General features: G+C 41.8%; 1 long non-coding RNA gene across 2 annotated transcripts in view; it reads left to right on the top strand.

Moving 5' to 3' along the window:
* The window catches only part of LOC125013259, a 94,903-nt gene that overhangs the window by 47,081 nt on the left and 25,282 nt on the right, over window positions 1-22,540 (top strand). For both annotated transcript variants that reach the window (XR_007113372.1, XR_007113373.1), the window contains exon 3: window positions 12,946-12,993. This is a non-coding gene — a long non-coding RNA (uncharacterized LOC125013259). The remainder of the gene's footprint in view (window positions 1-12,945; window positions 12,994-22,540) is intronic.

Genomic DNA, 22,540 nt, shown 5'->3' with positions numbered 1-22,540 from the left:
CTTGCTGGGAGACTTTTGGACCTGGTCTTCATGTGGATGTTGCTCAGACATGTAGCACCCACCTAGACCAGACCAGACACCCCCACCCCATAGCAATGACACAAAAAAATGGTTTAGGAACAACACAAAAAACATGAAAACCAGTCCAAGGTGTTGACTTGGCCTCCAAATTCCCTACAAACAAACTGATCAAGTATCTGTGGGATGCACTGGAACAAGCCTGATCTACAGACCCCCTCCCCTCAACCCATAGGACCCAAAGGCCTTCTGACAACATCCTGTTCCCAGACACCCTCAGAAGACCCATGTCCATTCTCTGATGAGTCACAACTTTATTAGGCATTAGGGAGACCTACGCAATATTAGGAAGGTGGTCACAATGATTAGTGTATATTGTAAGATAATATGCTTGACACATACCCCGATTCATTGTGTTCTGGGCTAAATCCAGATCTTAGTCATTTAATATGGGCTTATCCAATCCAATATGTATAGTAACCAAAGCATTGATTATACAGCATATCTGACTCGCTGGAATGGCAGCTGCAGCACTCTAAACTTGGCACTCCTTTTTTTTCACAAGCACATAGATCAAAATGCAGGAGGTTTTATTGATCTGATATCAAATACGATAACTGGACAAATTTGACTCCCGTAACTGACATGATGTAATCAGTCTCCCTGTTGGAGAGGAACACTCGCCACCGTGTTTACTCACGGTTGTACAGGGGCGTTACAGATTGATGTGTCTTTCACCTCATAAACAATCTTTGGCAGAGTTGGGACTGCAGAGAAACACAAACGCAGCAGTAGCCAAGTATTACTTTGGCCTGTCATCAAGTTACTCAAAGAATTAAGGTTAACTAGCAGGGGCTGACATGAGCTGCCCCTCGGCTACGTTTGTCATTTTAAACTGTGATAGCGACAGTCGGTGCCAGCCTCACATGCGTGCTTCTTGAGTGGTTTGTGCACTGGTCTTTGCTAATGTACAGACTCTCGCATGCGGTAAAATCCTTGCTTCAGCTGAGCCCACACAGGTCAAATCAAATATGCCTTGATCGTCTTGTCAGAGGAGCAACTTCACCTTGAATCATTCTTCGCCTCTGCATATTCCGGATAAATAGTTTTGTATTTATATAGCGCTTTTCTACCTATAGTTCAGACGAGTGCTCACACATTCACATACCCAACACTGGGAGCACGGAGTCTTGCTCAAGGACACTTTGACTTGTTGTCCGTGCACCCGGGATTGAAGCACTAACCTCGGTTTGTGTACCTGCTCCACCAAGCCTTCTCTTCTTGTTTACGTTCTAAGTGTTGGATGCAGTCAAGTGTCTTCAGTCACGGCCTAACGTGTTTATTACGACGCATCTCATTAATATTTCACTTGTCCCTCTCCACATGTACCGCATACGCTCTGTGGAAGCGACAATGTAAGGGAATTTCTTCTAGCCGTCACATCTGCTGAAACAATTCGGTGTCTGGCACGCACGACAGCGAGCAAATTCTTTTTCAGCGTTATCAAAATACTGACACTTGGAACTGAAAGCTGTGAGTTCGACATGCTCAGCTGCGCACTGTGCGGTTCACACACAACTACACTTAAAATCATGGACACGCACCATCACACACAGTATACAGTCTTTGTAATTCCATCGTCTGCGCCTGCCCATCCCTGCGTCCTGTGTTTGTTTGTGTTGTATCTAGTTCCCAGTGCCATATGCTATCCGAAGCCACTGGTATCACACTCTGCGGCAGGCCCTCAGTAGCCTGCTGTTCTCAGGACTCGGCTCCTCTTGTCCAAACAAAGACTGCACTGACACACACAGCCAAGTATTAGAGTTCATGATGAAAGTTTCAGAGCGGAGACTCGCATATTGTTTTACTGATCCCCTCTCCACACAGCGATGCGCCCTCCATCGCAGTAGCCCTCAAATTCTTGCTGCGGCTAGCGGAGAAAAGGCTTCCTTTGAAATCACTGCTGCGGTGCATTTTGTAAATACAGTGCGGCACAACGAATGCTGACGTGCAGCTCAACCTGTAAAAAAACCTTACAAGAAAGCGACATGCTTAATATCCCCTTCTGTGTCCTGACCTGTGTGTAATTCATCTCGACACTCTCTTCCTTTAGATTCTTTAATTCTCCTGCTATTCCCGGTGAACCCAGTTTTTCTTGCTCAGAACTTGTTTGAATACACTTGAGAAAAGATTATTTTCTCTGACTTTAGAAAGCTCTGTCCAGCTCTGTAGCAAACGTACATTTATGCATAAAACCAGTTACCATTTCAATGGAAAATAAAGCCATGTTTGATTCTACTGCATTTTGTATTAATATACCTGTTGTAGTTAATGGTAACTCTCTGAAATGAGGAGTAGCACAAAACAATATATACCAGCCCCAGTAATCACTTAAATGGGATTTATGTTTGGGTGAAATTAACCTTAATATTAAATCTGAATGCTCAGAGCAACATATAAAATAATGATAATAAAAAAAACTGTATCCACTGTTACTTACTGCTTATTGGTTTTATATTTCTTACTTTTATGTGCAATGAAGCTACTGTGACCAAATAATTTCCCTCGTGGATCATTAAAGTCTAAGTCCAAATTATAAGAAATTGATGCATCAAAGACTGAGGAATCACCAAAGTATACGAACGTATAAGTACCTGCATACCCCAATGCAAGCAAATTCCCAAAAATAAAGAAAATGAAACTGCATGGACTGTTCTGTATTCTATAAAATGTTTAATTGATAAATGTTCCTAAACTGAGATAAATATGAGACAACTTGAACCCTATTCCAAAAGGACCAGTTTTACCTGAGGACCTCCAGGAATTTGTAACTTTATGATTGCGGGGATCGTCTGTGATCCAGATCCTGTGCGAATCGGCCATGTCTGTAATTTGTAAAGCAATTCGTAAGCGGCTTCTTTTCTGCTTCTTGTCACTTAAAAATCAATCAGGATGTGTAATAAATCCAAGTTTGGACAGACGTTACAGTGCAAAGTTGATTTATAGCGTCATTTCTGAATCACATGACGTTCCCAGGTGAGACTAATCTCGTGCGAACAGGGTTTTAGTAATCGTTTTTGTAATATGCGATATGTCATAGAAACCGAAGCCCAACCTTAACAGCAGCGGTCAAATTCTGAGGTGATTGAAAGGGCCGGTGTTCACGGAGCTGTAGAACCTCCCGTGTCAATAAATATGCAATGTAAAATTTCCTGACAACAGCTGTGATAGTCATGGAGGTAACAAAAAAAAGAGCAAGGAAGCCTGTTGCAGATGGGAGATGTGTTTAATGTTGTGAAAGGGTCTCCGCTGAACTTACCAACTGGTTTAATTGGCTGAACACAAGCAGCAGTAAAAAAGAAAAGTCATAATCCAAAAGAACAAAATAAAGTGACGCAAGCCTCATTCTAATGGGTGAAAGTCATATGTATTTTGTTTTTTAGTCGATGGCAATCAAATCTGCCGTTTATGTAAGCGGATGTGTTGGGAATGCCAGATGGATCAAGTCAAGTCAACATTTACAAGTTTCTCACATAAGAAACATATTTAAAAAGTGACCCGCAGAGCGTTCCCATTCTTCCCAGTACATTTCCTGTCATCTGTGTGCCACATGCTGAATGATAAGAGCCTTATCATATTATCACAGTGTAACTGTGCGGGCGCTTGATAAATGGATCATTCATTAGAAGAACAATGGGATTCCTCATGGCATTGATGTTCGCCGTGACAAGGATTCCACTTGTAGTACTCCAGTGACAGGGCAGAAACTCGGCAAACCGTCAGTTCAGAACAGATTCACATTGTATGGAAAAATATAAAAAGGGCAGCATTTATTTATTTATTTTTTTAATAAATTCAAGTAAAATAGGTTTAAATAAATTATTTTTTTCTTAATACAAAGTAACACAGAAACTACAACTTGATGTTCTTTGTCATTTTTGCATTTGACTTAATTCTGAATCATACGCTGTTGTCCATTAGCTGGAGGCCAATGTCAGCCAATGTACTTTAGTTGTATTCGTGTTATTTATTTTACAAACTTTTCTGAAATGGATTATAACCTGAACAATGCAAAAGAGCTTGACCAGCGTGGAACTTCCACCATAAGAAATCACTTTAGTGGAAAATACTTCAATTCATTATATGTTCTATATTCAGTGCAATAGGTCAGATGCTTTTTCTGAGTAATTATTATTCTGTTGCAGATTGCTGTTGAAGCAGTGGGAGTTTTGATCAATGACAAACAATGTCACCGCAGTGTTGAGCAATGTCTGTTTTTTTTTTTCTGCTACCTTCATGACAAAAGGTTTCGGCGGCCAGCGTGTGTCACGTCGTGCCGGTCATAATGATTTTGTGGAGCGGGGGTCACATTGTGACAGCTTGGTCCTAAATGTCAGAGGTTTATAAGCATTTTTGATTCACAGAGAACCCGGGAGAACTGTGGTCAGTTTGACTCATTGACGATCACGTACCCATTTTTGCTTAATGTTTAGGGCTAAAAATATATTTAAACCGGTCAAAGTAAAGTTATTCCTTCACAATAGCAAAATATACAAGAAACTGTAACTAATGCAATCTAACTATAGCACAGTTACATTGACGGGTCAATACATCTGATTTTAAACGTGGCCAAAGGACACATTTGTTGTGAATATGAAGCACACGCGTTGACCCGTTACGTAACGCCACCTAAAACTCCACAACAGATGATGCACACCGCACGCACAACTGCAGCTGCACAACTCTACACCTGTCAGAGAAAACGATTGTGATCTCAATTTACTCCTCGCTGTTGAGTAAACTACTGAGTGTCTATTATATCCGGAGCAGTAAATGAGCCAACGGGGGAGTGGGGCCTTTTGAAACATGCTGCGTTCGGTCCGTAAGAAACATGATTGCCAGACAGCGCATTACATCACTTGAAAGCCCTCTACTTTGCATGGCTCCAACGCTGGCCTTGGATAATGTCAAATCCATATGTACAAACTCAGTGACTCAAGTGCGTCCCCCCTCCTCCCCCCACTTTCAATTTCACATCGTGAGGACGTAATGGGCACGGTTGCTATTTTTTGACTGTCATCAAAGTTTTTTTGCCTTCTTTTTAAACATCCTCGGCAACTGTGATGATTGTCCTGAAACCGACCTGTAATCATTTAATGCACTGTACTTCTTATTTTTTTTTTTTAAAAAAGAAGAAAAAAAAGAAAAAGACACTCCTTCACATTGCTGTCCTAGAAATTCTCTTTTAACTGCTGTTGTGTATTCTGTTTGAAGCCCGGGCTTGACAGCTTCATTTGTGAAGTGTCTCAATTAGGCAGAATATTTCTGCCGACATATCTCGACGCCCAGACTGTCTCTCCAGAACATGAAAGCCTGGGCTTAAAGAAGTCATCACACACCTCGGCAGAGAGACAGACACACACGCGTGTGCACACAGACACACACACATGCGAACACTAAAAATAGAGGCAGCTATCCTACTAACGCTGGTTAATGCTCCTCACCCCAGACAGTTGGATTTGCATTTCTTTAATGTGCTTTTTTTTTTTTTCTCCTCCTCTCCCCTACCCTTCTCTGCATTTCTCCTTTTTCACTCTCCATCTTTCTGTCTTGTGTGAAACAGTCTGGTCTCTTATAGGAATTCTCAGGAGGGCTTGCAGTGCATGTTGGGAGGGAGCTTTTTGTATCATAGAAGCGAGAGGAGGAAAAAAAAAAAAGCAGCCTGAAAAGATTTCAACAATCGTGGTAATTAGAGATTTCGGAAAGGCGAGACACCCCCCACCACCACCAGCACCACCACCACCACCTCCACCACCACTTTCCCCTCCTTTCTCTCTCACTTTCCCTAACTTTGTCTCTCTCAGGTCTTTCAGGCCACTGTAATGGTCTCCATCTGGTCTAGGGTGGGGTGGCGGGGTGCCGGTGGTGTGGTATTGAGTCCCTGGGCTGTGTAGGACAGCCATCTGGGCTGGACCACTCCCACGTCTTGGAGGCCACCTCTCAAACTGCCCGAGCTGACTAGCAAACACTGGCCTCGGGCTACATGAGATGACCCCCCTGTTAGTAAGAATAATAACAACAGGTCCTGGTCCACTTAATGCATTAAGCCCATGTGAGTCACCCAATAAATAGTAAGCATTTCAGTCGGCTCGTAGGCCGCGTCACGCTGCTAGCACGCAGTAAATATATGCCATATTGCAGAAAGCATGTTAGTGTAGTGCCAGTTGGGGTCCTGCCAATGTACAGTGGGTTAATCAAGCTCAGGGGACGCATTTGTCCCCTTCCTCTCAGGCCTCCTTCACAGAGGCCGGCAGCTCTTACGTCCACGCATGACCCTGAAATTTAACTATCTACAGCTGAAAGGCTTAAATTGGTAAAGCCTGGCGATTAATAAGGGCAAAAACATAAAATATTGGAAAAAATATTTTAAAGCTATAGTGTAGGACTTTTAAATATGAATATGAGGCTACATTCAAGCCATCACCAAACTTGATACCCCAACGCTGATTAGGGTTGGACGACACCCATGCAGGAGTTTTTAGTCTGGTGTCTGTGGTGACGTTCCGTCGCCTGGCGTACCAGTGGCAACGTGACTTACATCAGACATCAATGATGGTTTAGCAGTGCAGGATAGGGAAGCATCTGTAGCAAGGGAGAAACAGGAGTTACTAATGTAAGTCGGGCTCTGTGAATTTACGGTCTCAAGCACTCAGGAAGAATGAAAACATCGAAGAAAAGTTTATGATTCTTCAGATGAAAAAGAAACTCTGCGTTCACATTTAAGAATTACAGTCTAAACAGAGCAGCAACTGAAAGCATACCACTGTTTTTGCGTAGTTACTCTCACTGCCGGGCGGGAGACTCACAAGTCCCTTACTGTAACGTTTAATGTAGATTTGATAGAAACTACTCGACGTCTTGCACCGGATAATTTGACATATATATTTGCTGAAGACGTCAAAGCCTCTTTTTCAAGCATTAAAACTTTCGCAAAGTGAATCAAATCAATTTTCCACTGGTGGCCTCCAGATGAGCTCTAGATACATTGCAAGGATAGTTGGCGCCAAACGAGGATGAACTTGACCGCCGTTTGGAGTGTCACGGCAAAGAGTCTGAATGCTTTGGTAATACAATTAATATTTCTCAAAACATGCTTTCACTTTTTTGTTATGGGCTACCGGGAACAGATTCATGCACAAGAATGGAATCTGCAACACAGAAAGGCAAAGCAGTATGAATACTTTCTATACTGTGTAGGCGATTGTCATTGTGATCATCCTAGCAGTATAGTGACTTCACATATGAGTGATTTAACCAAAAAAAAAAAAAAAATGGAGTTATAGGGTTCCAAGAAACCCCTAGAAAGAAGTCCAGCTGCCCTGTTAAATTACCTGAATGACTGAAAACCTTGACAGGCACATAAAACTTTTATAAAATAGCCCTGCAAAAAAGTTTGCACCCAAAAATATTACTGAACTGAAAGCTTCTATGAACGTTGTAGCTCTAAGTTGAAAGAAACTAAAGACTGTAGACTAAATACATGAGGAGTTCCTGTCCTGAGCTGACCAGCGTAGGTTCAACTCAGGATTTCATTAAGGGGAGTGTTTCAACACAATATAAAGGAGGGGAAAAAAATGATCTCCTCTCACAATTGGATAGTCTGAGCCATTTTGTTGTAGTCTAATTCAACATCTCTGTCTCTGTCGCTGTTGCTCTTCTGCCCATGACCGCATGAAGCACACCCAAACAATTCGATTGCCCTGGAAAATCTTTGCCTGAGCATTATCAGTTCCCAACAGAGCCGTTCCAGGAGCAAAAATAATGTGGACAGGGAAGTTGATCTGGCTTTCAGGCTACCAGGGAATATGAAGTTATACAAATAGCACTTCATCACCAGGCAGAGCAGCAGCTCTGAGCGCTCCTAATTGTGGAAAGAGATTTTATTATTTGAAAGTCAGAGTCGGAAAAAAAAAAAAAAAAACGTCAAGAAAAATTGCATGAAATGAAAATGCTATGGCATAAAGTTGCAATTCTCCATGCAGAACTTAAGGGGATTAAGAGGAGACACTTCAGTCATAAACCACTTTTCATGCTCAGGTCAAGTTTGCGATTTTGAACTATTTTGCTTCCATGTCCTGTTTTAGATCAGTGAAACAAAAGACTTCCAAGGTACACGTTAGGCGTTTATTTTACTACATTTTATCTATTGGAAATAAGAGATACTTTCAGTAAAAAAAAAAACAAAAAAAAAAAAACGTTTCTTAATAAAAAAAAATGTCTTGATGTCCAGTGAGTAATGAACTGGGGACGTTTCTTGGTCGTATCTGGTACTGTACTGATTAGTATACAAATTCACCATTACTGTCTGTCATGATCTTTCATTTGTTTTGTTTGTTTTTTTGAAAAAGCAGCAAAACGCTTTAATTGCGCACGAAAGCACTGCACCATATAGAAAGCTGAGGTAGTGACTGCAGCCATTCAGTTAGCTCAGACTACACTTTAACACAAATAGGTCTTGTTTTCGTATCACGTAAGCAGTCTCTCAAGATGAGGGTTTATAATAATATATAGTAAACGTCTGACCAGACCACTCAGACCACTATGCATGGAACCAAACACATAACAGAATTTAAGACCCACAGCGCTGGCTGTTTATTTATGAAATAACCAGCTGCTGTTGAAATGTCTTATAATCTAAACACAGCTTGACTTCCTTAAGAGGCCTACAAATATAAACTGTCCATCCTGTTAGAGCTAAGTAAATAATAAGTAAATAATCAAAAAAAAAAATAAAAATTATGTATGGAATTCAAGAGACTGAGTCCCTTTATCACTCAGTTAAGAAGATTTAAGCTGCTTTTAGCTCAATAACAGACTCTAGGTAGAATGAAGTTCTGACTGCAGTTCCCCCAGCTCTACAAAGTCTTTCAGCCCGTTTTAGTTCTTTGTTTTGTTTTTCTGGCCTTCACTGTCACCAGCACCATTGTCAGGCAGCTGTTGTCTATTAACAAAGCCTCAGACGAACCACTACTCAATACCTAGCTTCCACCAAATGCTGGCCTGCTCGGAAACATTCGGTTATGGCAGATGTTAACTGCAGATTTGTGGCTGAACACAAACTCCAGTACTCTGAATGATATCAGAAGCACTACATGCCAGTCAGCTTTTCCAACGGCCACGCAAGTATACAGCAGAGAGCACTATTTGCACTGCATTGAAGAGGTGAGAAACCATGCAGACCGGGATGCATAATCATTTAAACTAAGCCTTGTGTGTTCACTTTTTTTAAATAAATGTGAGGCAATTGATGCATTGATACATAGAGCCATGAAATCAGTATTTTCCCTCCAATTTTTCTCTGTTTTGTTATTTTAGACCAAGTCAAGGTCTAAGTTGTGTTAAGAATGAGATCTGCCAGGAGTGTGATACTGTAACTTCTTCACAACTGTGATGCTTTTCTAACAGTTGATGTCGATTCTTACAGGAAAATGGAGTGTAGGTTGTTGCTGCCATTATGAAACAGGAAAAAAAAAAACGTGGCCATTATATATGATGGTTTCAGAATCTTCAGAGGTACCTTGAAAAACACCATTACAAGTAAAACTTGTGCATTTCAAAATGCTGACAAAGTAGTAGTACATATCACAACAATAAAATGTATACGACTTAGTGGAAGTTCTGTGGCTGTGTTTTCCCTCTAGTAGCTTCTAAGGAGACTTCAATCATCTTTCTAAAGGAAACTGAACAAGGAACTGGGTGAACAGCAGATGTTTGTAAAGTCTGACCTCTTGGTGGGACACAGCTGGTTATGAGGTTCAGTGGTCTGATCTGTCCAAAGCATCACTGGTTAAATCGCAGGGACCATGAGATTTTTAATGGGATCTTCAATCTTGCCCACTATATTTTGTCTCTGAGGGTTCTCAGTCATCCATGTCATGGTATATCTAGAAAAACAAGGGCAGCTGCACTTGTTTCTTGAAGATGTTTCTCCGCTCACCCAGGTAGCATCTTAAGTTCTAAAACAGTGCAAAGAAAACAGAATCCAAACAAATTCCTCCAACTACAGGCCAGTGTCTGGTCGTTAGTTTCTAATGAACAACACCCAACGACGTTCCTGTTGAAACCCCGACTCCCATCCAGTCGGAGGTGGAGAAGCTACTTGGCGTGGAGTGGTGAAACACCTTCAAGAAACCCTACAAATCCAGTTGCCTATGTTTGAGCTTGTTGTTGTTGAGTGAATGATGCGACAACTCATTTGTATTTCTCAAAACTTCACACTACATTTGAGTGTTACGGCGGTTGGACCATATTCCAGTCCAGTCTCCATTTTCTGAGTTTGCATCCATTAAGGGAGCTGCCTATCATACCTTTCTCCTACCACGGTAAAAAGACTCCCAAAGGTCAAATATCTGGCCTCATGTAACTTATGTTTCTATAGACTACCCCTGAGACACACCAGATATTTTAGCTTAAACGTGTGACCTGCTTTTAGGTACGAGCCTACATCTCACACAGTTTGTCAGCCAGTGATTCTCCTCATCTGCAGTCTGCCTTGGCCTTTGGTCTCTGTCTGACTGTGGTCTGCCTGTCTGTCACCCCTGACTTTCCCTCTCTGTCTCACAACAGTCATCCAACCTATACAGCTGCTCAGCCAGTGGAAGAACGCTGGGCACGGTGCCAGCGAGCCGGGGCGCCAGTTGGGCAGTCCATCAGTAGCGTTAAAGACATGTTATCCACCAGAGTGTATCCGTCTGGCTTAGGACTCTGATCCCCTGTTTGAGCCCCCCCCCCTCCCCTCACGCTCCTACTCAATCAGGGACCCAGGGTAAAGTGCACAGAGACCCTTCTTGCTTTATCAGCATGGCACCCAGGCATCCAGCCTGCTGCTTTAGGTCTCTTAAAACACGTACACAAATAAATGAGGAGGGTGCTGGAAATAACCACTTTCTCATCTCCAGCCAAGCTGCCCTGCTGCTCAGGTCATTGTCTTTAAAGGGACAGGGGACCAGAGAAAGTTGTTTGTAAAAATGCAAAGACAGCAACGTTGATTGAGCCCCCCCTCTCTAATATAAAATAACTGATAAAATAACAGAGGCTTAAAAAGACTCTTTGGTTCCTGCTGTACTTATCCCAATAATGGATTTGATGCTTTTTTCATCACAGCTAAAAATATTCTTTTGATCCTGAATATACAGGATTCGTACTGTGCCTTGTCCTCATTCTATCTGCTTCAATATAATGGTCACTGCTCTCGGGATCTATCGTTATTATTGCCGTCACTTCAAGGGCCAGTCCTGAAGCCTGAAGAATGTCCGGTGTAACACAGGTTGCATAACTGCTGATTCTCTCAGTGAGATTGCCAATGAAAAAAAAAAAATTAATTTCGAGTTACTTCACTCTCTATTGTTTGGTAAAGCTAAAACGTATTCATAACACATGGCCAAGTTCATGTTTTAATTGCTCAAGCACAGTGTCATTATGTGTCGAAATATACAGTAGAGAGGAAAACGGATAAAAAGGAATCTGCTCTGCTCATTCCTTCGGCAGATTTTTATTTTTTTTTTAATCATTCGAGTCGCACGGCTCTCTCACTCTGCCATACGTTATCACCCTGGCCATTACCCGCCGTAATGAATATGAATTGCATTCTTAATAGTAGGCTTTACTGCCTGGCCCACAGCTGCTGTAGAAAGAAGAGCGGGCCCTGTTTGCTACTTAATACATTGGAGGGTTTCTCTGGTGTCATTATGGGTGGCAGCAGAAGGAGCTCTGATAAAGTCACTGTTGAACCTGTTGAGATTTGATCAAGGCAGTAATGATCTAAGTAAACGATGAACTGAAACTCTGACTGAGGGTCAAGTATTCCAAAAAAAAAAAAAAAAAAAGCTAAAAGGAGTTCGAATCCAAGGTTCTTCTTTGTCTGACATTACCCCTATTAACCAGCATTGTGCGAGTTCACTATTCAGTAGACCAAGGTCACCTTCATAGTACATGACTTTGAACAAAACTCGTAACTCATGTTCATGTGTCCCGCTTTTCCCTCTTTTTTTTTCTCCTTTAATTGAGTTCCTCTATCCTGCTCCCAATCAGAACCATTTCCCAATATAAACACTGTTTCATTTCTTAGAACCGCACAAAAAGATTAAATGTAAAAGTCAAGGCCGTCTCCTTTTGGAGGCTTCTTGTTTCAGTCTGCGCTGGCTTGTTCTTCAGATATTCATACGAGCTGTCTTTGGAAGTGCCGGTAGTTGTGTTGTATGAATTGGCAGCTTCTCTAGCAACGCCAAGGTTGCTACACCGTGCCAGTAACAACACCGTGCGTGGACGCTGTTAACTCTGACAGCAGTCAACTACACTCCCATTCTGGTTCATGAGTCGCATATATATGCATTTAGTTCACTGGTCACCACTTTATGACCACCTTCCTAATTATTCGTGCGTCTCCATTGCGCCTCCAAAACAGTCCTGGCTCATCAGAGAGTGGACATGGGCCTTCTGAGTGACATGATGTTGTTAGTGTGCTGTTCTTGATGTTTTTTGAGGCTGCATCCTGCTGGGGATGGCTGTTGCTATTAAGGAGTGTTATTGCTATGGGGTGGGGGGGTGTGGTCTGGTCTAGGTGGGTGGTACATGTCTAATTAACATCCACATGGATGCCAGGTCCAGCAGAACATTGAACAAGATGGTCCAAGTTATTTACTTCTCCTGTCAGTGGTTTTAATGTTGTGGCTGATCAGTGTACATGAGGATGACTGCACTGTTTTACTATCTTTATGCACAAAGTTGTTCTTTGCTACCCGACAATTTGTAATTACGAAAATCCTAATTTTCTTTCTCCACGCATATGATTTGACAAAAATTACCTTTTCATCACAAAGTTTTTGTTTTATGCTTTATTCTAACTCTCTTATTTTTTTCTGTTTACAGCAGCAAGGATGGCACAGCACGCTCTTGAAGGCTGAGGTGCAAAAAAAGGTACGGCAATTTCCTTCACTGTACTAAATGACTGTAAATCAACTGATTATTATTATTATTTTCATTGTTACCTCTGCCACCGCCGCCTTTTGATGTGGATGTGACACTTATGGCAAAGTCATTCTTTACCGCTGATGGCCCACCGATGTGTGGGTGTTCAACCTTGGAAGTAGAGTATTCATCGGGTTTGAATGCCGGCTCAGTAAAACCAAACCAACAGGCATTTACTAACATCTGTTGACAAGTAACAAGAAAGGGGAGTTTGTGGTTTCATAACCCAGCGGATCAAGTAATATTAGGGTACAATGTAAAGTCATGTTTTTAGTAAGAGAAGCATCCAGAAAGAGCTGATTTTGGTCATGTCATGTAATTGGATTTGTGCGTCCAGAGATCACAACCCGCCCTTAGGGGTTGCTGTGGTAACGACGTATGCATCAGCAACGATGCGCCTTGTTCTGGTGGGTTTTATCCAGCTTTTCCTGTGCAGACCCCTCAACCCAGCCCCAGCTGATAATTTATTTAGGAGTCTGTCCACAGCGTGTTGTTCTCTGTGCTGTCACTGAAGGTTTAGGAAGCATTTTGAAACCTCTACAACCACAATACAAACTTTTATCCCAAAATGTTCGAGTCACAATTGCTTTTCTATGTTAAATTAAAAAAAAAAAAAAATACAATTAAAAGGAGGCATTGCTTTTGAAACATCATCGGACACTTTTTTCTTTTCTAAGTTACAAGTTCTGAAGACTTTCACCGGATTTGCGACTTTATTAATCGATGTGGTACAGAACATTTCAGGACTGGAAAGTTGCATGCCATTTAAAATTGGCTACATCAAAGTGACAGTCAGTGTCTTTGTGAAACTACACCTTTGTTTGGAGTTGATGTGAAATATCCAAGGCTGGACTTCACTCTTTTAATCCGTTCAGAAGAGGTGGAGAATGTGCACAATACAAACAAAGTGCACTCATGTCACGTGACTTTTTGTGTGTGGTTTTGTTTGTGTGTGTGTGTGTGTGTGTGTGGCCTAAAGGTGCTGTACAGTACAAAGATTTCTTACCTCATACCAATGGCATTCCCTGAGAGAAAGCGCAGGGCGGGGGGACTAGCAGTCCACGCCCTCCGAGGGAGTAGAAGGATACGGCATTAGTCCCATTGAAAACATTAAACCATCCACACAGAGGCAGGATGGAGGAGGAAATTAGAGAACGGAGAGATGAAAGAAGGAAAGAAGTAGGGGAAATCAAAAAAAATAAATAAAGTACTCCAGTGGTTTTGCAAGGAGTTAGGCTGTTTGTACGTTCAACTATGTTAAAGGTTTTCACCTGAATACTTTGATTGAAACCCCTTTGAATTTTATCTTGTAGCTTTTATTAAAGTATGTGCAGCTTCTTCATTGCTCGAATGTGTCGTTGAATCCACATGCGTTAACGCTCACCCTTCAATTCATTCGGTGGGTGCTATAGACTTTCTTGGTCTGGTATGACAAACACATTTTTAGGTCCATTCAGTGAATTTGTGATCCCTCCTGCCCTTGTACATTACCGTTCCAGTGTGCGGTACAAGTGAAGTTTGTTATTCTTTTCAAATTAAGAACAAGAAAACTTTTTTGAAAAGAAGTAATTTGATTCTGCTTAATATTGTACCTAACATGCATCAGAACTGAACTAGACAGAATCACAGACTAACAACTACATATTGTTAAAACTTTATACATTATCCCACTGTGTTTAAGCTGTACTGTATCCGCAAACGTTTGCAGCCTTTTCATATGCTTCAAATACTGGGTGTGTTTTGGCAGAATAACTACTAAAACCACTCAGCTGAAGACGTGGCAAGTGGGAAATATTATTGTAGCCCATAGTGTCTTTCATGGTGTGGTTCTCGATGATATATAGTGACAAGTGTTGGATGTCAGCTTGTTGCTCCATATGACGTGTTAGCGCGAACACGCCATAGAACAAATGTTGGAGCCGCCGCCTTGCGTGGTTTTGAATCTCTGAAACTCATTACTGATTTGCTGATTAGCTGAAATAAGTTGATGGAATTCCCCAAAATGCCGCTGATAACGCATTTTGGTTGTTTGCGTAATGAGGTGAGGCCTATATACAACCCTTTTTTTTAAGGTGTCTGGGACTTCTAATGCTCATTCTGCATTGATTTTTGTGTAATATTGGAAAGCAAAGACAAATATAATACTTTCATTTCATTCAATGGTCTTAATAACGACACATACTCTCTTCTCGTATATTTCCTCTCACCCCAAACTTATTTAACCAAGAACTATACCGGCTCTCCTGATCTGTGTGTTTAGTCGTTCTGACAGAGAGAGAGGAGACTGACGATATGTATGTCTAATTTTGACCACCATTGCTTCAGTTCTCATTTTCCTTTAGTCGACTCTTATAACAAGCCTTTTTAGGACATTGGCACGCTCCGCATACGTACTTACCACTATCACAATTGCGTTAACATTTACCATTATCCGACAGCCAATATTTTACAAGCGCTGTGCATTGAGTGCTGCTGGCCGCTCCTTTCACGCTAACTCTAAATCTTAATGTTTTCAGCAGCACATGCGGGCACTGCATTACTCCTTCATTTTTGCCTCTCGCACCAGAGAACTCAAGTACTCGCTGGTGAAGACGTACAGCTGTAGAACATTCCCTTTGACTGGGCCGAGTCTCTGGTATAACATTAATATCTGGTATGTGCAATTCATGAAACGCCGTGCGTCATACACTGTCCACGTTTGGTGTGAAGGTGTTTTATTGATACTATTTCATTTTTACTGTTGGCTGCAGGATTAATGTGATGTGTTATTTTGTTCATTCAGTTGCATCATTTTGACCAGGTTCCCCTGGCTCGTCATCGTCACTCGTCGAGTCCACTTTGCTGACAGCTCTGTTCGCCGAGCTGCACGTCAATACAATCCTGAATCCAGAACAGCTTGTGTAGTAGTTTGCTGCCCAGACTTTGAATCATACAGCTGTGTTCCTGTGGAGAAAATGGCACTGAACAGCAACAGAGTAATAGGTGTTTTGTTTCATGAAATGAAAACCGCCGTCAAGACGATCTCCAACCACTGCAGCGTCATGTTAGTTAAGTATACTCATCTGCCTTGGGTGCTTTAGGTCTTTCACATGCTACTAGAGCCGCTCTGACCAGCTGAGGCACAGACTCAACAAGACCTCTGAAGGTTCCTTATGGCAGGGATCCCAAACCACTCAGCCCCGTGCCAGAACTGGGCTGCAAAGAATGTGCTACCAGGTTGTGAGGAAATGGTATTTTTTTGGCAAAACCCCACTGAATAATAAACATTATAGACTATTTATGTGTTAATTACGCTGACCTTGGCGTGCTCTGTTTGCACTGCCCCTTTCCCAGCCACAGGGTTAGGTCCCCGGCCAGTATTTTTGAGCCTCTGCAGAGATTCCTTCCATAAGGAATTGGTAGCACACTTCAGCGAAGGGGAGTGGGGAACAAAACTCACTTGCCTGTGTGAAATCTTTAGCATATCGAGTAAACCGGGGACATTGACAACAGTATTCAAGCAGGTAGATAGCGTAAAGACATGTTCCCGACATTGGCTAGGATTCTGGTAGTTTTAACCAAGACGTAATCTGCAAATCTGGCCTTTAGGGTTTGAATACGCACTTTACAGTGTATCTGCCCTTGACAGGTGCTTATCTTATTAAGTAATATTTGCTTCTGTTGTCATAATTTATTAGCTAATTAGTGTCTAAGCACCTCTGTTTCAATGGTCAGAAGACCAGACTTCAATGCCATTTTTTTAAATTTTTTTTATGACCACGTGGTTGTCACCAAGGCAACAAACCCCGAGATGCTCAAATCCTCATTTTCTACAAAATTTCTCCATGGCTACTACGACTCTATTCTGGTCCGACGTGCTACAACCCCATCCTTGCCCCGACACACCAGCCCAATCCTTCGCTGTCTCTGTTGCCAAGGAAAGTTGGAAGTGAATTATGAGATGCCGAATAACCTAATATGGTTGGAATTCTTGACTCTACTTGTATAGTAGTCGGAGAAACAGGTTGTAAAATCGCCAATGATTTTGCCAGACTATCTGAACCTGTTGAGCTTTGAGAGGCTCGAAAAATACGTATATATCGCAAAGAATCAGAGCCATGAGTTGTGACGTAAGCAGCGAATTAACCCTTATTATTTGGTGTTCTTACAAGTGCATTGGACCCACTGTACGTGCCCGATTTTATCATTTGTCTTCTGTCCATATCGGTCCAAATTTAGCTGACAATTAACTCTAGATTTTTATCCCAATACAGATGGGATCTCTTTGGTAATTCATGCAAATTGATGTTCTGTTTAACTTATTGCTGATTGCTGTTACAGAGACGTGTCCCTGCATTACTCTACCTGCATTCCTCCTCTTTTCCCCCCCCGCTCAACTCCAGTCTCCGATGTCTCTTTTACTATTCCCTGTATCCTCCTCCCCTGCTTCCCTGCTGTAACTCATTTACAGTTAACCCTTCTCTTTTAATGTCTGTCTCTCCGTTCTGTCATCTGTTCCATTGATACCAGAAGACATCCCTAGCCCCCCCTCCCCTCGCCCCCCCTCCCCCTCCTTTCGGCTCCCTATGCTCATTTTTCTATAAGTAATGCAACCTCCCCTTCTGCCCACATTTGGAGCTGCTGCTGAGCAATCCTCTAAAATTCTTGGCATGTTTCTACTCTGGGCCAGGCATCCTCCGGCTGGCTGTCTCCCCTCAGAATCCAGCAGCATAAATTACACCGTGTCCTCACACAACCTATGCACGAAATTTTTAAGGCACACATAATGTGCTTTAAAATTCTATTATCCGTTTTTCCCCCGTGTAGAACAAAAAAAAAAAGAAAAGAAAAAAAAAGCACAGTTTATGCCAGCTCCATTAGTCTAAATGTGTGTTTAATAGAGGCAGTGAGAATTTATTTGAGAAGTGATTAAATCAAATATTTCCTCAAAGGAAGTATGACTTCAGGAAGTCGCACGCTTTCAGAGTCTTTGGTTGATTATAAACTTCATCAACAACAAAATGTTAATCAAAACTAGGTAGAACCTTGTTAGACGTATTTCAAACAAGCCGTACTGTGCGGACCGCATGACAAATACTTGTTACATGGTTTCCCTTCCTCTTGAATTCCAGCCATGCAGATGTGCACCTGAGCAGGCCCAGAGCATGCAAAGTTCATTACTAAATAAGTAGCAGCCCATGTGTTTTTGCTGTCTTTCTGCTTTGTTTGATTTAGCAGAGGCCACCCTTTAGCTGTAATGACAGGCTCCCAGCACATCCTGTGGCCTTCTGCCATTCAGCTCCGTGGGGAGAGTTTTACTTTGGCAAGACTTGAGTCAAATCTCTCGTTGTATTATTACTGTATCACAGCTTGATTAAAGTAGACCTGGCTTGGATACGCCAAGGAGGCCATTCACAGGCGTGGATGAGTAATGATGCACCATTAAATGTGAAATTGGGATATGACAGCTTCGGGATAATGACTTCACTTTGCAGAAATGCAAGCGTCCCATTCTACTTCGGGGAATGAACACTTAAGAAGGTGGAAAGTTTGTGGAAAGTACTGAGGTACACGTCGTGGACAACAATCACCTTGTACTTAAACCTTTGCTGTCGAGTTGACAGCAGCAAAACAAAGACAGCAGTGGTAAATGCTGATAGTGGTTGGTTGGTAACGATGAACAAACCACACATCTGCGATGACATAAAGGATCGGCTGCTCATGTCTTCACACCAAATACCGCAGCAGCTTCAGAGGTCTGCCGGAGTCCACGCCTCTCCAATTCAGGGCTACGAAGCATGTAAAGCAGAGGTATTCCTAATATTTCCGGCTGATCAGTTTAAGTGCAGAGTGGGCTAAGACAGAGTAAGAATGTCATTGGACACCCTCGACTTGTTTCCGTCAGCCATGGCAGACCTTGCAGCAGGAATTCATTTTCGAAGTACAGTGCGGAGAAGCCGTGAAAACATGTTCAGGAATTGCCTCAGACATCCAGAAACATTCCAAACAGACCAGGGGTCATCGTTTCCCACGTTGGGAAGGGCTCCCGTGCCTTCATCTCGTGCCATTTTTAGGGGGCTTTTGCATTCAAGGATTGCCTGCTTTTCTGAAAAGGCTTGTCTCCGGCTCGCTGCCGTATACTGAGGCCTTGAAAGCGCCCCGATCTCTCCCTGCTGACAATCATTTTTCTTTGTGCTTCTTTTCCTGGGTCAATGCCAGTCTCCAGAGCTGCTGGCTCTCTGGAATTTTTTGTCAGCATACTTGTCACATTTTGTATTTTCTGATGAATGCCAGCGCCACTAATTGTGAGCTGGATGTTTATTTTATTTTTTTTTTTTTTATTCAGAGACGGGCATCAGGTGCTGCAGACCTGGGATGTCACAGTTTTGCCCTGAAGTGAAACCCGAATCTCGGAACGTGAAGATGAACAAAAAGACTGATTTTCGGTCTTGTGCTCATCACACTGCTCTGCAGCAGCAGCAGCAGCAGCAACAACAGCAGCAGCAGCAGCCAGACAGTGTCTGACAAATGCATGATGGCTATTGGTGTGGTGTGTGCATGGAGGGGTGTGGAGTGGCAGAAAAATCGACTGGCAGAGTAGCGAATGGCAGGCGGCCAGGTTGTCAGCTCACAGCGGCTGTCCTTCACGGGGGGACTGGTAAATGAAAACGACGGAAGGAGAGAAGGAGAAGCGGAGGAGGACGGAAAGGAGGACAGAAAGAGGGCAGGGTTACTTGAAACACTCCTGAATTCTGCAACATTTACAAAGACACTGGAGAAAGACATAGTTCTTAAAAAAAGAAAGGAAAAAAAAAGAAAAAAGACACTGACTTGTGTTACCTTCAGGCACTCATCAGTCTGTCCTTCAGTGTCTGGAGCCAAAATTGCAGCATTCGTAATATCCGAGCATTAGGGCTCTTCGGCTGAATGATGGTTTGAAATCTCTTCTACCATTGATACCTGAATTTTCACGACCAGCAAACATCTCATCAGATGAAAGGCAGCAGGCCTCTCGTGTCCTGCGTAAGCCGAAAGGTTTTTCTCCACCGTTGCAAATTTAGATGTTGAAATTAATTAACAGTTCTCTGCAGTATGCACACGACAAATTTAATATAAAAAATGAAAAAAAATGCAAATAGCGCTGCAAAAATACACGCGTGTTATTACGCCTTTTTTTTTAGGCAGGACACAGCAGAAGTAGTGGGGTTAGAAAGAGAGAGTGCTACGTAATGAAGGGCAAAGGCTGCACTCAAACCTGCCGCTGTGCAGTGAGGACCAGCTAGGACATGCACATTTTATACAAAAATATTATTTCGTAAAAGCATAATAGACTAAGTTTGATTCCAATCAGATAAATGTAAAACTCTCTTCTCTAAAATAGCTTTCATTAATTTCACACATTTGTTACCTTGTGTGCCTTTTATTCTTTTCCATTTCAACTAAATTCAATGCAATTAGTTAATAGTTAATCAGTTAATCATCTGTTATTAGACATTTGTACTATTTCATATTATTTTTTCCCCCGCTTTACTCAAACAATATTTAACAGATTAATCACTTCTGAAATTAATTGTAAGCTGCACCCCCTGCTGTAATTTACTTTACATTCGTAGGTAGCATTTACTTCCAAAGTAACACGGTATCCTCTATTAGTTTTCCACTCCATTGTAAAGGCACTCATCACCTATTGTAGCACAGAAAACCCTTCTACCGAAGGAGCAATCAAGATGCTTTATGAAGTCTAATTAAACAGAGCGTGTTGGCACATCGAGGCTAAGTTAGTAACAACATGTTGATTGCCTGCGCCTTCAGAACCGCTGTTAATGACAATTGCATTCTCGTGAAATTGGGCGTAGCGTAAAAATATTGCACTTGCAGGACCCCGAAATAAGTGGCGTCCTCTTAACAAGCAGCCAGGAGTAGGAGTGCAGGGGCTAAAGGTAACACTCTCCGACAGAAGGTGTTGCGTTACGTGGGCTTCTCTGTGGAGAGATTATTAAGGAGCAACAGTAACTGCAGGGAGGACAGATACAACCACATGTAATGGTCCAACAAGGCAATGGCTTGGGCTTAAAAATGTTACCGAAAAAAGTCACTCACATGTACACAAATTATTGACTGCGCACAAGTTCATACAACGTTTTATTGATGTCAGTAGTCACGTGCTGATTTGGTCACTTCAGCCTGAAGTTTAGTCGTCTCAGATATAACGCTTCATTTTACTGTAGCAGTTGCTGCTGAACTAGTTGTTCTTACCTTCAGCTTTTATGCACCATTATATTTATACTCCTGAACATTTTATTGAATATTTTCTTGCATATTGTAACTATGGCACTACACCACTGCATCTGTCGGTCAGTTATAGTGACTACTTACAACTTTTTATGCACAAAAAAATTCCCTACAAAATATTCCCCAAATAATAATAATAATAAAAATAGATGATTGACTTGTAGCCTGAAGTAGATATAATGAGTGTTGATTCCCAAGGACTGTACAGTTATAACCTGGTAGGGCCAATTAATAATAATACTTTGATTTTATTATTATGAAGACTTGTAATTCATTTATTAATTTGCAGTTTTCCATCAGTGCCTGTTTGACACCATATATTCATTTCATTCTGTAGCATTCAGTAAAACCAAAAAGTAGAAAAGTCAGTTATTGTTTTAGGAATTTCAAGCAGCTATTACAGCAGGAGTCTTCAATGTTTTTCACTCTAAGGACCCCCAAGCTCATGAGGGAATTAAGTAGTGACCCCCTACCTACTACATGTGTCCTATATTAATATTTATAAATATACATTATTATTATTAACATTTTGCATTAAATATTAATCACTTATCCCTTCGCTAATATATGTTGGATTCATGTTAATTTGTATTTAAAAGAATTTAAATTCGTGGGGGAAAATTTAAAAATATATAGAAAATATCTAATCAACCAAAGATTTTGCAAAAACGTCCTGCAGTACCTCCACCGACCCCCTGGGGGTGGCAGACTCCCTGTTGAAGACCTGTGCATTACAGCAAATGTTTACTCACCATCTTCCATTTTTGCTGAGTCCAAACAGTCACCTCGATGCAGATGACGTAAAGGACATAAAGCACCCAGATGTTGTCAGGGTGTGGTCAGTAATAACGTAACTGAGGAGGGTGTTGCCCATGAAACTATTTATGCCGTTTATTAAACTGACAGCTGTACCAATAGTTACACTGGATGGATCACAGACAAAAAAAAAAAAAAATTAGTTCTGCAGTCTTCCGTCAGTGACCTTAATCAGCCTACAAACTTCTGTTTAACGACTTGTAATCATTTAAATTTGGGAATATTACACATTATCTTTTGTTGAAAATATAGCCCACTTTGGTTTCTGCTGTACTCAGCGTTGTGTTACTGGTAGAAGGTAGAACAGATGTGGAACAGCAGCAGATCTCAGAGCAGTCGTCGGGTCAGACTGTGACCTGCAGGGGTCCAGCGCCGCACCGTCCACGCTGTTGTTTCATGCTGCATTCAG

Source organism: Mugil cephalus, chromosome 9 (assembly GCF_022458985.1).
Source record: "Mugil cephalus isolate CIBA_MC_2020 chromosome 9, CIBA_Mcephalus_1.1, whole genome shotgun sequence".
NCBI lineage: Eukaryota > Metazoa > Chordata > Actinopteri > Mugiliformes > Mugilidae > Mugil > Mugil cephalus.
This window is presented reverse-complemented; position numbering and strand designations above follow the sequence as displayed.